Source organism: Mixophyes fleayi, chromosome 1 (genome assembly GCF_038048845.1).
Source record: "Mixophyes fleayi isolate aMixFle1 chromosome 1, aMixFle1.hap1, whole genome shotgun sequence".
In the NCBI taxonomy this organism is placed as follows: Eukaryota; Metazoa; Chordata; class Amphibia; order Anura; family Limnodynastidae; genus Mixophyes; species Mixophyes fleayi.
The window spans coordinates 85,057,227-85,079,726 of record NC_134402.1 but is presented as its reverse complement, the minus strand read 5'-3'; the positions used below and the strand labels follow the sequence as shown (position 1 = coordinate 85,079,726).

The window sequence follows — 22,500 nt, the reverse complement described above, 5'->3', positions numbered from 1 at the left end:
GGGGATTTCACACTTATCTTCATTCACATCTCCTAAATATTACTTTTCACCTCTCTGTTTCATTATGGTAGCAAAATACTCACAAGTCCAGTCCTTTAAAAGTAATTTGCTTCTGAGAGAGATATTGTACCTGACATATAAATTCAGCCTCAAAATGATTCTTATTGGAAGTACACCTGCAAATCTCACTTCTTGGCATGAAGTTAAGAAATAAACTTATTAAGCATTTAAACCTGCCATAGACACTGTACTATCAGGAATGAACATTACAACGTATAATTACTTGTATTTTGTACTTTTCTTTGAGTTGCCTATATAGCTGAAATTGTAACACATAATTGAATATCCTTATACAACTAAAAGGGGAGACAGGGGGCACCTGGATTTGAATCAGGGACCTCTCGATCTGCAGTCGAATGCTCTACCACTGAGCTATACCCCCAGAAGGCATTTACTGCTGACTTACTAGTGCACATTTTTATTCTTATGGGTGAATCAGCTGTGTTTGTACACTAACATCTCTCTATTGTATTAGCTGGAATATTTTCTTTTGTCCATTGAACCATAATTGCATGTGCAGTATTTTTTCTACATGTATTCTACTACTGACCTACCATTACAAGGGGATTTCACACTTATCTTCATTCACATCTCCTAAATATTACTTTTCACCTCTCTGTTTCATTATGGCAGCAAAATACTCACAAGTCCAGTCCTTTAAAAGTAATTTGCTTCTGAGTGAGATATTGTACCTTACATAAAAATTCAGCCTCAAAATGATTCTTATTGGAAGTACACCTGCAAATCTCACTTCTTGGCATGAAGTTAAGAAATAAACTTATTAAGCATTTAAACCTGCCATAGACACTGTACTATCAGGAATGAACATTACAACGTATAAGCACTTGTATTTTGTACTTTTCTTTGAGTTTCCTATATAGCTGAAATTGTAACACATAATTGAATATCCTTATACAACTAAAAGGGGAGACAGGGGGCACCTGGATTTGAATCAGGGACCTCTCGATCTGCAGTCGAATGCTCTACCACTGAGCTATACCCCCAGAAGGCATTTACTGCTGACTTACTAGTGCACATTTTTATTCTTACGGGTGAATCAGCTGTGTTTGTACACTAACATCTCTCTATTGTATTAACTGGAATATTTTCTTTTGTCCATTGAACCATAACTGCATGTGCAGTACATGTTCTACATGTATTCTACTACTGACCTACCATTACAAGGGGATTTCACACTTATCTTCATTCACATCTCCTAAATATTACTTTTCACCTCTCTGTTTCATTATGGTAGCAAAATACTCACAAGTCCAGTCCTTTAAATGTAATTTGCTTCTGAGTGAGACATTATACCTGACATATAAATTCAGCCTCAAAATCTATAATATTTATACTTAAAAGTTAATAATAACAATAATAATTATGGGTAACTTCCCCTCTCTTTTCCTATTTTACTATATTAAACAACCAAGAATAATGTTACGACTGATCACAACTTCATGCAAACAGCCACTGATTCTTATTGGAGGTACACCTGTAAATCTCACTTCTTTGCATGAAGTTAAGAAATAAACTTATTAAGCATTTAAACCTGACATAGACACTGTACGATCAGGAATGAACATTACAACGTATAAGTATTTGTATTTTGTACTTTTCCTTGAGTTGCCTATATAGCTGAAATTGTAACACATAATTGAATATCCTTATACAACTAAAAGGGGAGACAGGGGGCACCCGGATTTGAACCAGGGACCTCTCGATCTGCAGTCGAATGCTCTACCACTGAGCTATACCCCCAGAAGGCATTTACTGCTGACTTACTAGTGCACATTTTTATTATTACAGGTGAATCAGCTGTGTTTGTACACTAACATCTCTCTATTGTATTAGCTGGAATATTTCATTTTGTCCATTGAACCATAATTGCATGTGCAGTATATGTTCTACATGTATTCTACTACTGACCTACCATTACAAGGGGATTTCACACTTATCTTCATTCACATCTCCTAAATATTACTTTTCACCTCTCTGTTTCATTATGGTAGCAAAATACTCACAAGTCCAGTCCTTTAAAAGTAATTTGCTTCTGAGTGAGATATTGTACCTTACATAAAAATTCAGCCTCAAAATGATTCTTATTGGAAGTACACCTGCAAATCTCACTTCTTGGCATGAAGTTAAGAAATAAACTTATTAAGCATTTAAACCTGCCATAGACACTGTACTATCAGGAATGAACATTACAACGTATAAGTATTCCTATTTTGTACAACTAAAAGGGGAGACAGGGGGCACCTGGATTTGAATCAGGGACCTCTCGATCTGCAGTTTAATGCTCTACCACTGAGGTATACCCCCAGAAGGCATTTACTGCTGACTTACTAGTGCACATTTTTATTATTACAGGTGAATCAGCTGTGTTTGTACACTAACATCTCTCTATTGTATTAGCTGGAATATTTTATTTTGTCCATTGAACCATAATTGCATGTGCAGTATTTTTTCTACATGTATTCTACTACTGACCTACCATTACAAGGGGATTTCACACTTATCTTCATTCACATCTCCTAAATATTACTTTTCACCTCTCTGTTTCATTATGGTAGCAAAATACTCACAAGTCCAGTCCTTTAAAAGTAATTTGCTTCTGAGTGAGATATTGTACCTTACATAAAAATTCAGCCTCAAAATGATTCTTATTGGAAGTACACCTGCAAATCTCACTTCTTGGCATGAAGTTAAGAAATAAACTTATTAAGCATTTAAACCTGCCATAGACACTGTACTATCAGTAATGAACATTACAACGTATAAGCACTTGTATTTTGTACTTTTCTTTGAGTTTCCTATATAGCTGAAATTGTAACACATAATTGAATATCCTTATACAACTAAAAGGGGAGACAGGGGGCACCTGGATTTGAATCAGGGACCTCTCGATCTGCAGTCGAATGCTCTACCACTGAGCTATACCCCCAGAAGGCATTTACTGCTGACTTACTAGTGCACATTTTTATTCTTATGGGTGAATCAGCTGTGTTTGTACACTAACATCTCTCTATTGTATTAGCTGGAATATTTTCTTTTGTCCATTGAACCATAATTGCATGTGCAGTATATGTTCTACATGTATTCTACTACTGACCTACCATTACAAGGGGATTTCACACTTATCTTCATTCACATCTCCTAAATATTACTTTTCACCTCTCTGTTTCATTATGGTAGCAAAATACTCACAAGTCCAGTCCTTTAAAAGTAATTTGCTTCTGAGTGAGATATTGTACCTGACATATAAATTCAGCCTCAAAATGATTCTTATTGGAAGTACACCTGCAAATCTCACTTCTTGGCATGAAGTTAAGAAATAAACTTATTAAGCATTTAAACCTGCCATAGACACTGTACTATCAGGAATGAATATTACAACGTATAAGTATTTGTATTTTGTACAACTAAAAGGGGAGAGAGGGGGCACCTGGATTTGAACCAGGGACCACTTGATCTGCAGTCGAATGCTCTACCACTGAGCTATACCCCCAGAAGGCATTTTCTGTTGACTTACTAGTACACATTTTTATTCTTACGGGTGAATCAGCTGTGTTTATACACTAACATCTCTCTATTGTATTAGCTGGAATATTTTCTTTTGTCCATTGAACCATAATTCCATGTGCAGTATATGTTCTACATGTATTCTACTACTGACCTACCATTACAAGGGGATTTCACACTTATCTACATTCACATCTCCTAAATATTACTTTTCACCTCTCTGTTTCATTATGGTAGCAAAATACTCACAAGTCCAGTCCTTTAAAAGTAATTTGCTTCTGAGTGAGACATTGTACCTGACATATAAATTCAGCCTCAAAATCTATAATATTTATACTTAAAAGTTAATAATAACAATAATAATTATGGGTAACTTCCATTCTCTTTTCCTATTTTACTATATTAAACAACCAAGAATAATGTTACGACTGATCACAACTTCATGAAAAGAGCCACTGATTCTTATTGGAGGTACACCTGCAAATCTCAATTCTTGGCATGAAGTTAAGAAATAAACTTTTTAAGCATTTAAACCTGCCATAGACACTGTACTATCAGGAATGAACATTACAACGTATAAGTACTTGTATTTTGTACTTTTCCTTGAGTTGCCTATATAGCTGAAATTGTAACACATAATTGAATATCCTTATACAACTAAAAGGGGAGACAGGGGGCACCTGGATTTGAATCAGGGACCTCTCGATCTGCAGTTGAATGCTCTACCACTGAGCTATACCCCCAGAAGGCATTTACTGCTGACTTACTAGTGCACATTTTTATTATTACAGGTGAATCAGCTGTGTTTGTACACTAACATCTCTCTATTGTATTAGCTGGAATATTTTATTTTGTCCATTGAACCATAATTGCATGTGCAGCATATGTTCTACATGTATTCTACTACTGACCTACCATTACAAGGGGATTTCACACTTATCTTCATTCACATCTCCTAAATATTACTTTTCACCTCTCTGTTTCATTATGGTAGCAAAATACTCACAAGTCCAGTCCTTTAAAAGTAATTTGCTTCTGAGTGAGATATTGTACCTTACATAAAAATTCAGCCTCAAAATGATTCTTATTGGAAGTACACCTGCAAATCTCACTTCTTGGCATGAAGTTAAGAAATAAACTTATTAAGCATTTAAATCTGCCATAGACACTGTACTATCAGGAATGAACATTACAACGTATAAGCACTTGTATTTTGTACTTTTCCTTGAGTTGCCTATATAGCTGAAATTGTAATACATAATTGAATATCCTTATACAACTAAAAGGGGAGACAGGGGGCACCTGGATTTGAATCAGGGACCTCTCGATCTGCAGTCGAATGCTCTACCACTGAGCTATACCCCCAGAAGGCATTTACTGCTGACTTACTAGTGCACATTTTTATTATTACAGGTGAATCAGCTGTGTTTGTACACTAACATCTCTCTATTGTATTAGCTGGAATATTTTATTTTGTCCATTGAACCATAATTGCATGTGCAGTATATGTTCTACATGTATTCTACTACTGACCTACCATTACAAGGGGATTTCACACTTATCTTCATTCACATCTCCTAAATATTACTTTTCACCTCTCTGTTTCATTATGGTAGCAAAATACTCACAAGTCCAGTCCTTTAAAAGTAATTTGCTTCTGAGTGAGATATTGTACCTTACATAAAAATTCAGCCTCAAAATGATTCTTATTGGAAGTACACCTGCAAATCTCACTTCTTGGCATGAAGTTAAGAAATAAACTTATTAAGCATTTAAACCTGCCATAGACACTGTACTATCAGTAATGAACATTACAACGTATAAGCACTTGTATTTTGTACTTTTCTTTGAGTTTCCTATATAGCTGAAATTGTAACACATAATTGAATATCCTTATACAACTAAAAGGGGAGACAGGGGGCACCTGGATTTGAATCAGGAACCTCTCGATCTGCAGTCGAATGCTCTAACACTGAGCTATACCTCCAGAAGGCATTTACTGCTGACTTACTAGTGCACATTTTTATTCTTACGGGTGAATCAGCTCTGTTTGTACACTAACATCTCTCTATTGTATTAGCTGGAATATTTTCTTTTGTCCATTGAACCATAATTGCATGTGCAGTATATGTTCTACATGTATTCTACTACTGACCTACCATTACAAGGGGATTTCACACTTATCTTCATTCACATCTCCTAAATATTACTTTTTACCTCTCTGTTTCATAATGGTAGCAAAATACTCACAAGTCCAGTCCTTTAAAAGTAATTTGCTTCTGAGTGAGATATTGTACCTGACATATAAATTCAGCCTCAAAATGATTCTTATTGGAAGTACACCTGCAAATCTCACTTCTTGGCATGAAGTTAAGAAATAAACTTATTAAGCATTTAAACCTGCCATAGACACTGTACTATCAGGAATGAATATTACAACGTATAAGTATTTGTATTTTGTACAACTAAAAGGGGAGAGAGGGGGCACCCGGATTTGAACCAGGGACCTCTCGATCTGCAGTCGAACGCTCTACCACTGAGCTATACCCCTAGAAGGCATTTTCTGTTGACTTACTAGTACACATTTTTATTCTTACGGGTGAATCAGCTGTGTTTGTACACTAACATCTCTCTATTGTATTAACTGGAATATTTTCTTTTGTCCATTGAACCATAACTGCATGTGCAGTACATGTTCTACATGTATTCTACTACTGACCTACCATTACAAGGGGATTTCACACTTATCTTCATTCACATCTCCTAAATATTACTTTTCACCTCTCTGTTTCATTATGGTAGCAAAATACTCACAAGTCCAGTCCTTTAAAAGTAATTTGCTTCTGAGTGAGACATTGTACCTGACATATAAATTCAGCCTCAAAATCTATAATATTTATACTTAAAAGTTAATAATAACAATAATAATTATGGGTAACTTCCCCTCTCTTTTCCTATTTTACTATATTAAACAACCAAGAATAATGTTACGACTGATCACAACTTCATGAAAAGAGCCACTGATTCTTATTGGAGGTACACCTGCAAATCTCACTTCTTGGCATGAAGTTAAGAAATAAACTTATTAAGCATTTAAACCTGCCATAGACACTGTACTATCAGGAATGAACATTACAACGTATAAGTATTTGTATTTTGTACTTTTCTTTGAGTTGCCTATATAGCTGAAATTGTAACACATAATTGAATATCCTTATACAACTAAAAGGGGAGACAGGGGGCACCTGGATTTGAATCAGGGACCTCTCGATCTGCAGTTGAATGCTCTACCACTGAGCTATACCCCCAGAAGGCATTTACTGCTGACTTACTAGTGCACATTTTTATTATTACAGGTGAATCAGCTGTGTTTGTACACTAACATCTCTATTGTATTAGCTGGAATATTTTATTTTGTCCATTGAACCATAATTGCATGTGCAGTATATGTTCTACATGTATTCTACTACTGACCTACCATTACAAGGGGATTTCACACTTATCTTCATTCACATCTCCTAAATATTACTTTTCACCTCTCTGTTTCATTATGGTAGCAAAATACTCACAAGTCCAGTCCTTTAAAAGTAATTTGCTTCTGAGTGAGATATTGTACCTTACATAAAAATTCAGCCTCAAAATGATTCTTTTTGGAAGTACACCTGCAAATCTCACTTCTTGGCATGACGTTAAGAAATAAACTTATTAAGCATTTAAACCTGCCATAGACACTGTACTATCAGGAATGAACATTACAACGTATAAGTATTTCTATTTTGTACAACTAAAAGGGGAGACAGGGGGCACCTGGATTTGAATCAGGGACCTCTCGATCTGCAGTCGAATGCTCTACCACTGAGCTATACCCCCAGAAGGCATTTACTGCTGACTTACTAGTGCACATTTTTATTCTTACGGGTGAATCAGCTGTGTTTGTACACTAACATCTCTCTATTGTATTAGCTGGAATATTTTCTTTTGTCCATTGAACCATAATTGCATGTGCAGTTTATGTTCTACATGTATTCTACTACTGACCTACCATTACAAGGGGATTTCACACTTATCTACATTCACATCTCCTAAATATTACTTTTCACCTCTCTGTTTCATTATGGTAGCAAAATACTCACCAGTCCAGTCCTTTAAAAGTAATTTGCTTCTGAGTGAGACATTGTACCTGACATGTAAATTCAGCCTCAAAATCTATAATATTTATACTTAAAAGTTAATAATAACAATAATAAATATGGGTAACTTCCATTCTCTTTTCCTATTTTACTATATTAAACAACCAAGAATAATGTTACGACTGATCACAACTTCATGAAAAGAGCCACTGATTCTTATTGGAGGTACACCTGCAAATCTCACTTCTTGGCATGAAGTTAAGAAATAAACTTATTAAGCATTTAAACCTGCCATAGACACTGTACTATCAGGAATGAACATTACAACTAAAAGGGGAGACAGGGGGCACCTGGATTTGAACCAGGGACCTCTCGATCTGCAGTCGAATGCTCTACCACTGAGCTATACCCCCAGAAGGCATTTACTGCTGACTTACTAGTGCACATTTTTTTTCTTACGGGTGAATCAGCTGTGTTTGTACACTAACATCTCTCTATTGTATTAGCTGGAATATTTTCTTTTGTCCATTGAACCATAATTGCATGTGCAGTATTTTTTCTACATGTATTCTACTACTGACCTACCATTACAAGGGGATTTCACACTTATCTTCATTCACATCTCCTAAATATTACTTTTCACCTCTCTGTTTCATTATGGTAGCAAAATACTCACAAGTCCAGTCCTTTAAAAGTAATTTGCTTCTGAGTGAGATATTGTACCTTACATAAAAATTCAGCCTCAAAATGATTCTTTTTGGAAGTACACCTGCAAATCTCACTTCTTGGCATGACGTTAAGAAATAAACTTATTAAGCATTTAAACCTGCCATAGACACTGTACTATCAGGAATGAACATTACAACGTATAAGTACTTGTATTTTGTACTTTTCTTTGAGTTGCCTATATAGCTGAAATTGTAACACATAATTGAATATCCTTATACAACTAAAAGGGGAGACAGGGGGCACCTGGATTTGAATCAGGGACCTCTCGATCTGCAGTCGAATGCTCTACCACTGAGCTATACCCCCAGAAGGCATTTACTGCTGACTTACTAGTGCACATTTTTATTCTTACGGGTGAATCAGCTGTGTTTGTACACTAACATCTCTCTATTGTATTAGCTGGAATATTTTCTTTTGTCCATTGAACCATAATTGCATGTGCAGTTTATGTTCTACATGTATTCTACTACTGACCTACCATTACAAGGGGATTTCACACTTATCTTCATTCACATCTCCTAAATATTACTTTTCACCTCTCTGTTTCATTATGGTAGCAAAATACTCACAAGTCCAGTCCTTTAAAAGTAATTTGCTTCTGAGAGAGATATTGTACCTGACATATAAATTCAGCCTCAAAATGATTCTTATTGGAAGTACACCTGCAAATCTCACTTCTTGGCATGAAGTTAAGAAATAAACTTATTAAGCATTTAAACCTGCCATAGACACTGTACTATCAGGAATGAACATTACAATGTATAAGTACTTGTATTTTGTACTTTTCCTTGAGTTGCCTATATAGCTGAAATTGTAATACATAATTGAATATCCTTATACAACTAAAAGTGGAGACAGGGGGCACCTGGATTTGAATCAGGGACCTCTCGATCTGCAGTCGAATGCTCTACCACTGAGCTATACCCCCAGAAGGCATTTACTGCTGACTTACTAGTGCACATTTTTATTCTTACGGGTGAATCAGCTGTGTTTGTACACTAACATCTCTCTATTGTATTAGCTGGAATATTTTCTTTTGTCCATTGAACCATAATTGCATGTGCAGTATTTTTTCTACATGTATTCTACTACTGACCTACCATTACAAGGGGATTTCACACTTATCTTCATTCACATCTCCTAAATATTACTTTTCACCTCTCTGTTTCATTATGGTAGCAAAATACTCACAAGTCCAGTCCTTTAAAAGTAATTTGCTTCTGAGTGAGATATTGTACCTTACATAAAAATTCAGCCTCAAAATGATTCTTATTGGAAGTACACCTGCAAATCTCACTTCTTGGCATGAAGTTAAGAAATAAACTTATTAAGCATTTAAACCTGCCATAGACACTGTACTATCAGGAATGAACATTACAACGTATAAGTACTTGTATTTTGTACTTTTCTTTGAGTTGCCTATATAGCTGAAATTGTAACACATAATTGAATATCCTTATACAACTAAAAGGGGAGACAGGGGGCACCTGGATTTGAATCAGGGACCTCTTGATCTGCAGTCGAATGCTCTACCACTGAGCTATACCCCCAGAAGGCATTTACTGCTGACTTACTAGTGCACATTTTTATTCTTACGGGTGAATCAGCTGTGTTTGTACACTAACATCTCTCTATTGTATTAGCTGGAATATTTTCTTTTTTCCATTGAACCATAACTGCATGTGCAGTACATGTTCTACATGTATTCTACTACTGACCTACCATTACAAGGGGATTTCACACTTATCTTCATTCACATCTCCTAAATATTACTTTTCACCTCTCTGTTTCATTATGGTAGCAAAATAGTCACAAGTCCAGTCCTTTAAAAGTAATTTGCTTCTGAGTGAGACATTGTACCTGACATATAAATTCAGCCTCAAAATCTATAATATTTATACTTAAAAGTTAATAATAACAATAATAATTATGGGTAACTTCCCTTCTCTTTTCCTATTTTACTATATTAAACAACCAAGAATAATGTTACGACTGATCACAACTTCATGAAAAGAGCCACTGATTCTTATTGGAGGTACACCTGCAAATCTCACTTCTTGGCATGAAGTTAAGAAATAAACTTATTAAGCATTTAAACCTGCTATAGACACTGTACTATCAGGAATGAACATTACAACGTATAAGTACTTGTATTTTGTACTTTTCCTTGAGTTGCCTATATAGCTGAAATTGTAACACATAATTGAATATCCTTATACAACTAAAAGGGGAGACAGTGGGCACCCAGATTTGAACCAGGGACCTCTCGATCTGCAGTTGAATGCTCTACCACTGAGCTATACCCCCAGAAGGCATTTACTGCTGACTTACTAGTGCACATTTTTATTCTTACGGGTGAATCAGCTGTGTTTGTACACTAACATCTCTCTATTGTATTAGCTGGAATATTTTCTTTTGTCCATTGAACCATAATTGCATGTGCAGTATTTTTTCTACATGTATTCTACTACTGACCTACCATTACAAGGGGATTTCACACTTATCTTCATTCACATCTCCTAAATATTACTTTTCACCTCTCTGTTTCATTATGGTAGCAAAATACTCACAAGTCCAGTCCTTTAAAAGTAATTTGCTTCTGAGTGAGATATTGTACCTTACATAAAAATTCAGCCTCAAAATGATTCTTTTTGGAAGTACACCTGCAAATCTCACTTCTTGGCATGACGTTAAGAAATAAACTTATTAAGCATTTAAACCTGCCATAGACACTGTACTATCAGGAATGAACATTACAACGTATAAGTACTTGTATTTTGTACTTTTCTTTGAGTTGCCTATATAGCTGAAATTGTAACACATAATTGAATATCCTTATACAACTAAAAGGGGAGACAGGGGGCACCTGGATTTGAATCAGGGACCTCTCGATCTGCAGTCGAATGCTCTACCACTGAGCTATACCCCCAGAAGGCATTTACTGCTGACTTACTAGTGCACATTTTTATTCTTACGGGTGAATCAGCTGTGTTTGTACACTAACATCTCTCTATTGTATTAGCTGGAATATTTTCTTTTGTCCATTGAACCATAATTGCATGTGCAGTTTATGTTCTACATGTATTCTACTACTGACCTACCATTACAAGGGGATTTCACACTTATCTTCATTCACATCTCCTAAATATTACTTTTCACCTCTCTGTTTCATTATGGTAGCAAAATACTCACAAGTCCAGTCCTTTAAAAGTAATTTGCTTCTGAGAGAGATATTGTACCTGACATATAAATTCACCCTCAAAATGATTCTTATTGGAAGTACACCTGCAAATCTCACTTCTTGGCATGAAGTTAAGAAATAAACTTATTAAGCATTTAAACCTGCCATAGACACTGTACTATCAGGAATGAACATTACAATGTATAAGTACTTGTATTTTGTACTTTTCCTTGAGTTGCCTATATAGCTGAAATTGTAATACATAATTGAATATCCTTATACAACTAAAAGGGGAGACAGGGGGCACCTGGATTTGAATCAGGGACCTCTCGATCTGCAGTCGAATGCTCTACCACTGAGCTATACCCCCAGAAGGCATTTACTGCTGACTTACTAGTGCACATTTTTATTCTTACGGGTGAATCAGCTGTGTTTGTACACTAACATCTCTCTATTGTATTAGCTGGAATATTTTCTTTTGTCCATTGAACCATAATTGCATGTGCAGTATTTTTTCTACATGTATTCTACTACTGACCTACCATTACAAGGGGATTTCACACTTATCTTCATTCACATCTCCTAAATATTACTTTTCACCTCTCTGTTTCATTATGGTAGCAAAATACTCACAAGTCCAGTCCTTTAAAAGTAATTTGCTTCTGAGTGAGATATTGTACCTTACATAAAAATTCAGCCTCAAAATGATTCTTATTGGAAGTACACCTGCAAATCTCACTTCTTGGCATGAAGTTAAGAAATAAACTTATTAAGCATTTAAACCTGCCATAGACACTGTACTATCAGGAATGAACATTACAACGTATAAGTACTTGTATTTTGTACTTTTCTTTGAGTTGCCTATATAGCTGAAATTGTAACACATAATTGAATATCCTTATACAACTAAAAGGGGAGACAGGGGGCACCTGGATTTGAATCAGGGACCTCTCGATCTGCAGTCGAATGCTCTACCACTGAGCTATACCCCCAGAAGGCATTTACTGCTGACTTACTAGTGCACATTTTTATTCTTACGGGTGAATCAGCTGTGTTTGTACACTAACATCTCTCTATTGTATTAGCTGGAATATTTTCTTTTTTCCATTGAACCATAACTGCATGTGCAGTACATGTTCTACATGTATTCTACTACTGACCTACCATTACAAGGGGATTTCACACTTATCTTCATTCACATCTCCTAAATATTACTTTTCACCTCTCTGTTTCATTATGGTAGCAAAATAGTCACAAGTCCAGTCCTTTAAAAGTAATTTGCTTCTGAGTGAGACATTGTACCTGACATATAAATTCAGCCTCAAAATCTATAATATTTATACTTAAAAGTTAATAATAACAATAATAATTATGGGTAACTTCCCTTCTCTTTTCCTATTTTACTATATTAAACAACCAAGAATAATGTTACTACTGATCACAACTTCATGAAAAGAGCCACTGATTCTTATTGGAGGTACACCTGCAAATCTCACTTCTTGGCATGAAGTTAAGAAATAAACTTATTAAGCATTTAAACCTGCTATAGACACTGTACTATCAGGAATGAACATTACAACGTATAAGTACTTGTATTTTGTACTTTTCCTTGAGTTGCCTATATAGCTGAAATTGTAACACATAATTGAATATCCTTATACAACTAAAAGGGGAGACAGTGGGCACCCAGATTTGAACCAGGGACCTCTCGATCTGCAGTTGAATGCTCTACCACTGAGCTATACCCCCAGAAGGCATTTACTGCTGACTTACTAGTGCACATTTTTATTCTTACGGGTGAATCAGCTGTGTTTGTACACTAACATCTCTCTATTGTATTAGCTGGAATATTTTCTTTTGTCCATTGAACCATAATTGCATGTGCAGTATTTTTTCTACATGTATTCTACTACTGACCTACCATTACAAGGGGATTTCACACTTATCTTCATTCACATCTCCTAAATATTACTTTTCACCTCTCTGTTTCATTATGGTAGCAAAATACTCACAAGTCCAGTCCTTTAAAAGTAATTTGCTTCTGAGTGAGATATTGTACCTTACATAAAAATTCAGCCTCAAAATGATTCTTATTGGAAGTACACCTGCAAATCTCACTTCTTGGCATGAAGTTAAGAAATAAACTTATTAAGCATTTAAACCTGCCATAGACACTGTACTATCAGGAATGAACATTACAACGTATAAGTACTTGTATTTTGTACTTTTCTTTGAGTTGCCTATATAGCTGAAATTGTAACACATAATTGAATATCCTTATACAACTAAAAGGGGAGACAGGGGGCACCTGGATTTGAATCAGGGACCTCTCAATCTGCAGTCGAATGCTCTACCACTGAGCTATACCCCCAGAAGGCATTTACTGCTGACTTACTAGTGCACATTTTTATTCTTACGGGTGAATCAGCTGTGTTTGTACACTAACATCTCTCTATTGTATTAGCTGGAATATTTTCTTTTGTCCATTGAACCATAATTGCATGTGCAGTTTATGTTCTACATGTATTCTACTACTGACCTACCATTACATGGGGATTTCACACTTATCTTCATTCACATCTCCTAAATATTACTTTTCACCTCTCTGTTTCATTATGGTAGCAAAATACTCACAAGTCCAGTCCTTTAAAAGTAATTTGCTTCTGAGTGAGATATTGTACCTGACATATAAATTCAGCCTCAAAATGATTCTTATTGGAAGTACACCTGCAAATCTCACTTCTTGGCATGAAGTTAAGAAATAAACTTATTAAGCATTTAAACCTGCCATAGACACTGTACTATCAGGAATGAACATTACAACGTATAAGTATTTGTATTTTGTACAACTAAAAGGGGAGAGAGGGGGCACCCAGATTTGAACCAGGGACCTCTTGATCTGCAGTCGAATGCTCTACCACTGAGCTATACCCCCAGAAGGCATTTATTGCTGACTTACTAGTGCACATTTTTATTCTTACGGGTGAATCAGGTGTGTTTGTACACTAACATCTCTCTATTGTATTAGCTGGAATATTTTCTTTTGTCCATTGAACCATAATTGCATGTGCAGTATTTTTTCTACATGTATTCTACTACTGACCTGCCATTACAAGGGGATTTCACACTTATCTTCATTCACATCTCCTAAATATTACTTTTCACCTCTCTGTTTCATTATGGTAGCAAAATACTCACAAGTCCAGTCCTTTAAAGGTACTTTGCTTCTGAGTGAGATATTGTACCTTACATAAAAATTCAGCCTCAAAATGATTCTTATTGGAAGTACACCTGCAAATCTCACTTCTTGGCATGAAGTTAAGAAATAAACTTATTAAGCATTTAAACCTGCCATAGACACTGTACTATCAGGAATGAACATTACAACGTATAAGTACTTGTATTTTGTACTTTTCCTTGAGTTGCCTATATAGCTGAAATTGTAATACATAATTGAATATCCTTATACAACTAAAAGGGGAGACAGGGGGCACCTGGATTTGAATAAGGGACCTCTCGATCTGCAGTCGAATGCTCTACCACTGAGCTATACCCCCAGAAGGCATTTACTGCTGACTTACTAGTGCACATTTTTATTCTTACGGGTGAATCAGCTGTGTTTATACACTAACATCTCTCTATTGTATTAGCTGGAATATTTTCTTTTGTCCATTGAACCATAATTGCATGTGCAGTTTATGTTCTACATGTATTCTACTACTGACCTACCATTACAAGGGGATTTCACACTTATCTTCATTCACATCTCCTAAATATTACTTTTCACCTCTCTGTTTCATTATGGTAGCAAAATACTCACAAGTCCAGTCCTTTAAAAGTAATTTGCTTCTGAGAGAGATATTGTACCTGACATATAAATTCAGCCTCAAAATGATTCTTATTGGAAGTACACCTGCAAATCTCACTTCTTGGCAGGAAGTTAAGAAATAAACTTATTAAGCATTTAAACCTGCCATAGACACTGTACTATCAGGAATGAACATTACAATGTATAAGTATTTGTATTTTGTACAACTAAAAGGGGAGAGAGGGGGCACCTGGATTTGAACAAGGGACCTCTTGATCTGCAGTCGAATGCTCTACCACTGAGCTATACCCCCAGAAGGCATTTACTGTTGACTTACTAGTACACATTTTTATTCTTACGGGTGAATCAGCTGTGTTTATACACTAACATCTCTCTATTGTATTAGCTGGAATATTTTCTTTTGTCCATTGAACCATAATTCCATGTGCAGTATATGTTCTACATGTATTCTACTACTGACCTACCATTACAAGGGGATTTCACACTTATCTTCATTCACATCTCCTAAATATTACTTTTCACCTCTCTGTTTCATTATGGTAGCAAAATACTCACAAGTCCAGTCCTTTAAAAGTAATTTGCTTCTGAGTGAGACATTGTACCTGACATATAAATTCAGCCTCAAAATCTATAATATTTATACTTAAAAGTTAATAATAACAATAATAATTATGGGTAACTTCCCTTCTCTTTTCCTATTTTACTATATTAAACAACCAAGAATAATGTTACGACTGATCACAACTTCATGAAAAGAGCCACTGATTCTTATTGGAGGTACACCTGCAAATCTCACTTCTTGGCATGAAGTTAAGAAATAAACTTATTAAGCATTTAAACCTGCCATAGACACTGTACTATCAGGAATGAACATTACAACGTATAAGTACTTGTATTTTGTACTTTTCCTTGAGTTGCCTATATAGCTGAAATTGTAATACATAATTGAATATCCTTATACAACTAAAAGGGGAGACAGGGGGCACCTGGATTTGAATCAGGGACCTCTCGATCTGCAGTCGAATGCTCTACCACTGAGCTATACCCCCAGAAGGCATTTACTGCTGACTTACTAGTGCACATTTTTATTCTTACGGGTGAATCAGCTGTGTTTGTACACTAACATCTCTCTATTGTATTAGCTGGAATATTTTCTTTTGTCCATTGAACCATAATTGCATGTGCAGTATTTTTTCTACATGTATTCTACTACTGACCTACCATTACAAGGGGATTTCACACTTATCTTCATTCACATCTCCTAAATATTACTTTTCACCTCTCTGTTTCATTATGGTAGCAAAATACTCACAAGTCCAGTCCTTTAAAAGTAATTTGCTTCTGAGTGAGATATTGTACCTTACATAAAAATTCAGCCTCAAAATGATTCTTATTGGAAGTACACCTGCAAATCTCACTTCTTGGCATGAAGTTAAGAAATAAACTTATTAAGCATTTAAACCTGCCATAGACACTGTACTATCAGGAATGAACATTACAACGTATAAGTACTTGTATTTTCTACTTTTCTTTGAGTTGCCTATATAGCTGAAATTGTAACACATAATTGAATATCCTTATACAACTAAAAGGGGAGACAGGGGGCACCTGGATTTGAATCAGGGACCTCTTGATCTGCAGTCGAATGCTCTACCACTGAGCTATACCCCCAGAAGGCATTTACTGCTGACTTACTAGTGCACATTTTTATTCTTACGGGTGAATCAGCTGTGTTTGTACACTAACATCTCTCTATTGTATTAGCTGGAATATTTTCTTTTGTCCATTGAACCATAATTGCATGTGCAGTATTTTTTCTACATGTATTCTACTACTGACCTACCATTACAAGGGGATTTCACACTTATCTTCATTCACATCTCCTAAATATTACTTTTCACCTCTCTGTTTCATTATGGTAGCAAAATACTCACAAGTCCAGTCCTTTAAAAGTAATTTGCTTCTGAGTGAGATATTGTACCTGACATATAAATTCAGCCTCAAAATGATTCTTATTGGAAGTACACCTGCAAATCTCACTTCTTGGCATGAAGTTAAGAAATAAACTTATTAAGCATTTAAACCTGCCATAGACACTGTACTATCAGGAATGAACATTACAACGTATAAGTATTTGTATTTTGTACAACTAAAAGGGGAGAGAGGGGGCACCTGGATTTGAACCAGGGACCTCTTGATCTGCAGTCGAATGCTCTACCACTGAGCTATACCCCCAGAAGGCATTTACTGTTGACTTACTAGTACACATTTTTATTCTTACGGGTGAATCAGCTGTGTTTATACACTAACATCTCTCTATTGTATTAGCTGGAATATTTTCTTTTGTCCATTGAACCATAATTCCATGTGCAGTATATGTTCTACATGTATTCTACTACTGACCTACCATTACAAGGGGATTTCACACTTATCTTCATTCACATCTCCTAAATATTACTTTTTACCTCTCTGTTTCATTATGGTAGCAAAATACTCACAAGTCCAGTCCTTTAAAAGTAATTTGCTTCTGAGTGAGACATTGTACCTGACATATAAATTCAGCCTCAAAATCTATAATATTTATACTTAAAAGTTAATAATAACAATAATAATTATGGGTAACTTCCCTTCTCTTTTCCTATTTTACTATATTAAACAACCAAGAATAATGTTACGACTGATCACAACTTCATGAAAAGAGCCACTGATTCTTATTGGAGGTACACCTGCAAATCTCACTTCTTGGCATGAAGTTAAGAAATAAACTTATTAAGCATTTAAACCTGCCATAGACACTGTACTATCAGGAATGAACATTACAACGTATAAGTACTTGTATTTTGTACTTTTCCTTGAGTTGCCTATATAGCTGAAATTGTAACACATAATTGAATATCCTTATACAACTAAAAGGGGAGACAGGGGGCACCTGGATTTGAACCAGGGACCTCTTGATCTGCAGTTGAATGCTCTACCACTGAGCTATACCCCCAGAAGGCATTTACTGCTGACTTACTAGTGCACATTTTTATTCTTACGGGTGAATCAGCTGTGTTTATACACTAACATCTCTCTATTGTATTAGCTGGAATATTTTCTTTTGTCCATTGAACCATAATTGCATGTGCAGTTTATGTTCTACATGTATTCTACTACTGACCTACCATTACAAGGGGATTTCACACTTATCTTCATTCACATCTCCTAAATATTACTTTTCACCTCTTTGTTTCATTATGGTAGCAAAATACTCACAAGTCCAGTCCTTTAAAAGTAATTTGCTTCTGAGAGAGATATTGTACCTGACATATAAATTCAGCCTCAAAATGATTCTTATTGGAAGTACACCTGCAAATCTCACTTCTTGGCATGAAGTTAAGAAATAAACTTATTAAGCATTTAAACCTGCCATAGACACTGTACTATCAGGAATGAACATTACAACGTATAAGTACTTGTATTTTGTACTTTTCCTTGAGTTGCCTATATAGCTGAAATTGTAATACATAATTGAATATCCTTATACAACTAAAAGGGGAGACAGGGGGCACCTGGATTTGAATCAGGGACCTCTCGATCTGCAGTCGAATGCTCTACCACTGAGCTATACCCCCAGAAGGCATTTACTGCTGACTTACTAGTGCACATTTTTATTCTTACGGGTGAATCAGCTGTGTTTGTACACTAACATCTCTCTATTGTATTAGCTGGAATATTTTCTTTTGTCCATTGAACCATAATTGCATGTGCAGTATTTTTTCTACATGTATTCTACTACTGACCTACCATTACAAGGGGATTTCACACTTATCTTCATTCACATCTCCTAAATATTACTTTTCACCTCTCTGTTTCATTATGGTAGCAAAATACTCACAAGTCCAGTCCTTTAAAAGTAATTTGCTTCTGAGTGAGATATTGTACCTTACATAAAAATTCAGCCTCAAAATGATTCTTATTGGAAGTACACCTGCAAATCTCACTTCTTGGCATGAAGTTAAGAAATAAACTTATTAAGCATTTAAACCTGCCATAGACACTGTACTATCAGGAATGAACATTACAACGTATAAGTAGTTGTATTTTCTACTTTTCTTTGAGTTGCCTATATAGCTGAAATTGTAACACATAATTGAATATCCTTATACAACTAAAAGGGGAGACAGGGGGCACCTGGATTTGAATCAGGGACCTCTTGATCTGCAGTCGAATGCTCTACCACTGAGCTATACCCCCAGAAGGCATTTACTGCTGACTTACTAGTGCACATTTTTATTCTTACGGGTGAATCAGCTGTGTTTGTACACTAACATCTCTCTATTGTATTAGCTGGAATATTTTCTTTTGTCCATTGAACCATAATTGCATGTGCAGTTTTTTGTTCTACATGTATTCTACTACTGACCTACCATTACAAAGGGATTTCACACTTATCTTCATTCACATCTCCTAAATATTACTTTTCACCTCTCTGTTTCATTATGGTAGCAAAATACTCACAAGTCCAGTCCTTTAAAAGTAATTTGCTTCTGAGTGAGATATTGTACCTGACATATAAATTCAGCCTCAAAATGATTCTTATTGGAAGTACACCTGCAAATCTCACTTCTTGGCATGAAGTTAAGAAATAAACTTATTAAGCATTTAAACCTGCCATAGACACTGTACTATCAGGAATGAACATTACAACGTATAAGTATTTGTATTTTGTACAACTAAAAGGGGAGAGAGGGGGCACCTGGATTTGAACCAGGGACCTCTTGATCTGCAGTCGAATGCTCTACCACTGAGCTATACCCCCAGAAGGCATTTACTGTTGACTTACTAGTACACATTTTTATTCTTACGGGTGAATCAGCTGTGTTTATACACTAACATCTCTCTATTGTATTAGCTGGAATATTTTCTTTTGTCCATTGAACCATAATTCCATGTGCAGTATATGTTCTACATGTATTCTACTACTGACCTACCATTACAAGGGGATTTCACACTTATCTTCATTCACATCTCCTAAATATTACTTTTTACCTCTCTGTTTCATTATGGTAGCAAAATACTCACAAGTCCAGTCCTTTAAAAGTAATTTGCTTCTGAGTGAGACATTGTACCTGACATATAAATTCAGCCTCAAAATCTATAATATTTATACTTAAAAGTTAATAATAACAATAATAATTATGGGTAACTTCCCTTCTCTTTTCCTATTTTACTATATTAAACAACCAAGAATAATGTTACGACTGATCACAACTTCATGAAAAGAGCCACTGATTCTTATTGGAGGTACACCTGCAAATCTCACTTCTTGGCATGAAGTTAAGAAATAAACTTATTAAGCATTTAAACCTGCCATAGACACCGTACTATCAGGAATGAACATTACAACGTATAAGTACTTGTATTTTGTACTTTTCCTTGAGTTGCCTATATAGCTGAAATTGTAACACATAATTGAATATCCTTATACAACTAAAAGGGGAGACAGGGGGCACCCGGATTTGAACCAGGGACCTCTTGATCTGCAGTTGAATGCTCTACCACTGAGCTATACCCCCAGAAGGCATTTATTGCTGACTTACTAGTGCACATTTTTATTCTTACAGGTGAATCAGCTGTGTTTATACACTAACATCTCTCTATTGTATTAGCTGGAATATTTTCTTTTGTCCATTGAACCATAATTGCATGTGCAGTTTATGTTCTACATGTATTCTACTACTGACCTACCATTACAAGGGGATTTCACACTTATCTTCATTCACATCTCCTAAATATTACTTTTCACCTCTTTGTTTCATTATGGTAGCAAAATACTCACAAGTCCAGTCCTTTAAAAGTAATTTGCTTCTGAGAGAGATATTGTACCTGACATATAAATTCAGCCTCAAAATGATTCTTATTGGAAGTACACCTGCAAATCTCACTTCTTGGCATGAAGTTAAGAAATAAACTTATTAAGCATTTAAACCTGCCATAGACACTGTACTATCAGGAATGAACATTACAACGTATAAGTACTTGTATTTTGTACTTTTCCTTGAGTTGCCTATATAGCTGAAATATTAGCACATAATTGAATATCCTTATACAACTAAAAGGGGAGACAGGGGGCACCCGGATTGGAACCAGGGACCTCTTGATCTGCAGTTGAATGCTCTACCACTGAGCTATACCCCCAGAAGGCATTTACTGCTGACTTACTAGTGCACATTTTTATTCTTACGGGTGAATCAGCTGTGTTTGTACACTAACATCTCTCTATTGTATTAGCTGGAATATTTTCTTTTGTCCATTGAACCATAACTGCATGTGCAGTACATGTTCTACATGTATTCTACTACTGACCTACCATTACAAGGGGATTTCACACTTATCTTCATTCACATCTCCTAAATATTACTTTTCACCTCTCTGTTTCATTATGGTAGCAAAATACTCACAAGTCCAGTCCTTTAAAAGTAATTTGCTTCTGAGTGAGACATTGTACCTGACATATAAATTCAGCCTCAAAATCTATAATATTTATACTTAAAAGTTAATAATAACAATAATAATTATGGGTAACTTCCCTTCTCTTTTCCTATTTTACTATATTAAACAACCAAGAATAATGTTACGACTGATCACAACTTCATGAAAAGAGCCACTGATTCTTATTGGAGGTACACCTGCAAATCTCACTTCTTGGCATGAAGTTAAGAAATAAACTTATTAAGCATTTAAACCTGCCATAGACACTGTACTATCAGGAATGAACATTACAACGTATAAGTACTTGTATTTTGTACTTTTCCTTGAGTTGCCTATATAGCTGAAATTGTAACACATAATTGAATATCCTTATACAACTAAAAGGGGAGACAGGGGGCACCTGGATTTGAACCAGGGACCTCTCGATCTGCAGTCGAATGCTCTACCACTGAGCTATACCCCCAGAAGGCATTTACTGCTGACTTACTAGTGCACATTTTTATTCTTACGGGTGAATCAGCTGTGTTTCTACACTAACATCTCTCTATTGTATTAGCTGGAATATTTTCTTT

The 22,500-nt window shown here is 35.5% G+C and overlaps 19 non-coding genes across 19 annotated transcripts; all 19 read right to left on the bottom strand.

Moving 5' to 3' along the window:
* Positions 1–370: 370 nt before the first annotated feature.
* Positions 371–442, bottom strand: TRNAC-GCA (transfer RNA cysteine (anticodon GCA)). The gene has a single exon. It is a non-coding gene; the product is annotated as a tRNA-Cys (tRNA).
* Positions 443–992: 550 nt separating this feature from the next.
* Positions 993–1,064, bottom strand: TRNAC-GCA (transfer RNA cysteine (anticodon GCA)). The gene has a single exon. It is a non-coding gene; the product is annotated as a tRNA-Cys (tRNA).
* A 685-nt stretch (positions 1,065–1,749) lies between these two features.
* On the bottom strand, positions 1,750–1,821 carry TRNAC-GCA (transfer RNA cysteine (anticodon GCA)). Its single transcript has one exon. It is a non-coding gene; the product is annotated as a tRNA-Cys (tRNA).
* A 1,114-nt stretch (positions 1,822–2,935) lies between these two features.
* TRNAC-GCA (transfer RNA cysteine (anticodon GCA)) lies at positions 2,936–3,007 on the bottom strand. Its single transcript has one exon. It is a non-coding gene; the product is annotated as a tRNA-Cys (tRNA).
* A 492-nt stretch (positions 3,008–3,499) lies between these two features.
* Positions 3,500–3,571, bottom strand: TRNAC-GCA (transfer RNA cysteine (anticodon GCA)). Its single transcript has one exon. It is a non-coding gene; the product is annotated as a tRNA-Cys (tRNA).
* A 1,307-nt stretch (positions 3,572–4,878) lies between these two features.
* TRNAC-GCA (transfer RNA cysteine (anticodon GCA)) lies at positions 4,879–4,950 on the bottom strand. Its single transcript has one exon. It is a non-coding gene; the product is annotated as a tRNA-Cys (tRNA).
* A 1,114-nt stretch (positions 4,951–6,064) lies between these two features.
* On the bottom strand, positions 6,065–6,136 carry TRNAC-GCA (transfer RNA cysteine (anticodon GCA)). Its single transcript has one exon. It is a non-coding gene; the product is annotated as a tRNA-Cys (tRNA).
* Positions 6,137–7,383: 1,247 nt separating this feature from the next.
* TRNAC-GCA (transfer RNA cysteine (anticodon GCA)) lies at positions 7,384–7,455 on the bottom strand. The gene has a single exon. It is a non-coding gene; the product is annotated as a tRNA-Cys (tRNA).
* Positions 7,456–8,056: 601 nt separating this feature from the next.
* Positions 8,057–8,128, bottom strand: TRNAC-GCA (transfer RNA cysteine (anticodon GCA)). Its single transcript has one exon. It is a non-coding gene; the product is annotated as a tRNA-Cys (tRNA).
* A 550-nt stretch (positions 8,129–8,678) lies between these two features.
* TRNAC-GCA (transfer RNA cysteine (anticodon GCA)) lies at positions 8,679–8,750 on the bottom strand. Its single transcript has one exon. It is a non-coding gene; the product is annotated as a tRNA-Cys (tRNA).
* Positions 8,751–9,300: 550 nt separating this feature from the next.
* Positions 9,301–9,372, bottom strand: TRNAC-GCA (transfer RNA cysteine (anticodon GCA)). Its single transcript has one exon. It is a non-coding gene; the product is annotated as a tRNA-Cys (tRNA).
* Positions 9,373–11,301: 1,929 nt separating this feature from the next.
* TRNAC-GCA (transfer RNA cysteine (anticodon GCA)) lies at positions 11,302–11,373 on the bottom strand. The gene has a single exon. It is a non-coding gene; the product is annotated as a tRNA-Cys (tRNA).
* A 550-nt stretch (positions 11,374–11,923) lies between these two features.
* TRNAC-GCA (transfer RNA cysteine (anticodon GCA)) lies at positions 11,924–11,995 on the bottom strand. The gene has a single exon. It is a non-coding gene; the product is annotated as a tRNA-Cys (tRNA).
* A 550-nt stretch (positions 11,996–12,545) lies between these two features.
* On the bottom strand, positions 12,546–12,617 carry TRNAC-GCA (transfer RNA cysteine (anticodon GCA)). The gene has a single exon. It is a non-coding gene; the product is annotated as a tRNA-Cys (tRNA).
* A 3,814-nt stretch (positions 12,618–16,431) lies between these two features.
* On the bottom strand, positions 16,432–16,503 carry TRNAC-GCA (transfer RNA cysteine (anticodon GCA)). Its single transcript has one exon. It is a non-coding gene; the product is annotated as a tRNA-Cys (tRNA).
* A 1,114-nt stretch (positions 16,504–17,617) lies between these two features.
* Positions 17,618–17,689, bottom strand: TRNAC-GCA (transfer RNA cysteine (anticodon GCA)). The gene has a single exon. It is a non-coding gene; the product is annotated as a tRNA-Cys (tRNA).
* Positions 17,690–18,996: 1,307 nt separating this feature from the next.
* Positions 18,997–19,068, bottom strand: TRNAC-GCA (transfer RNA cysteine (anticodon GCA)). The gene has a single exon. It is a non-coding gene; the product is annotated as a tRNA-Cys (tRNA).
* A 1,115-nt stretch (positions 19,069–20,183) lies between these two features.
* On the bottom strand, positions 20,184–20,255 carry TRNAC-GCA (transfer RNA cysteine (anticodon GCA)). The gene has a single exon. It is a non-coding gene; the product is annotated as a tRNA-Cys (tRNA).
* A 2,064-nt stretch (positions 20,256–22,319) lies between these two features.
* TRNAC-GCA (transfer RNA cysteine (anticodon GCA)) lies at positions 22,320–22,391 on the bottom strand. The gene has a single exon. It is a non-coding gene; the product is annotated as a tRNA-Cys (tRNA).
* Between the last annotated feature and the right edge of the window lie 109 nt (positions 22,392–22,500).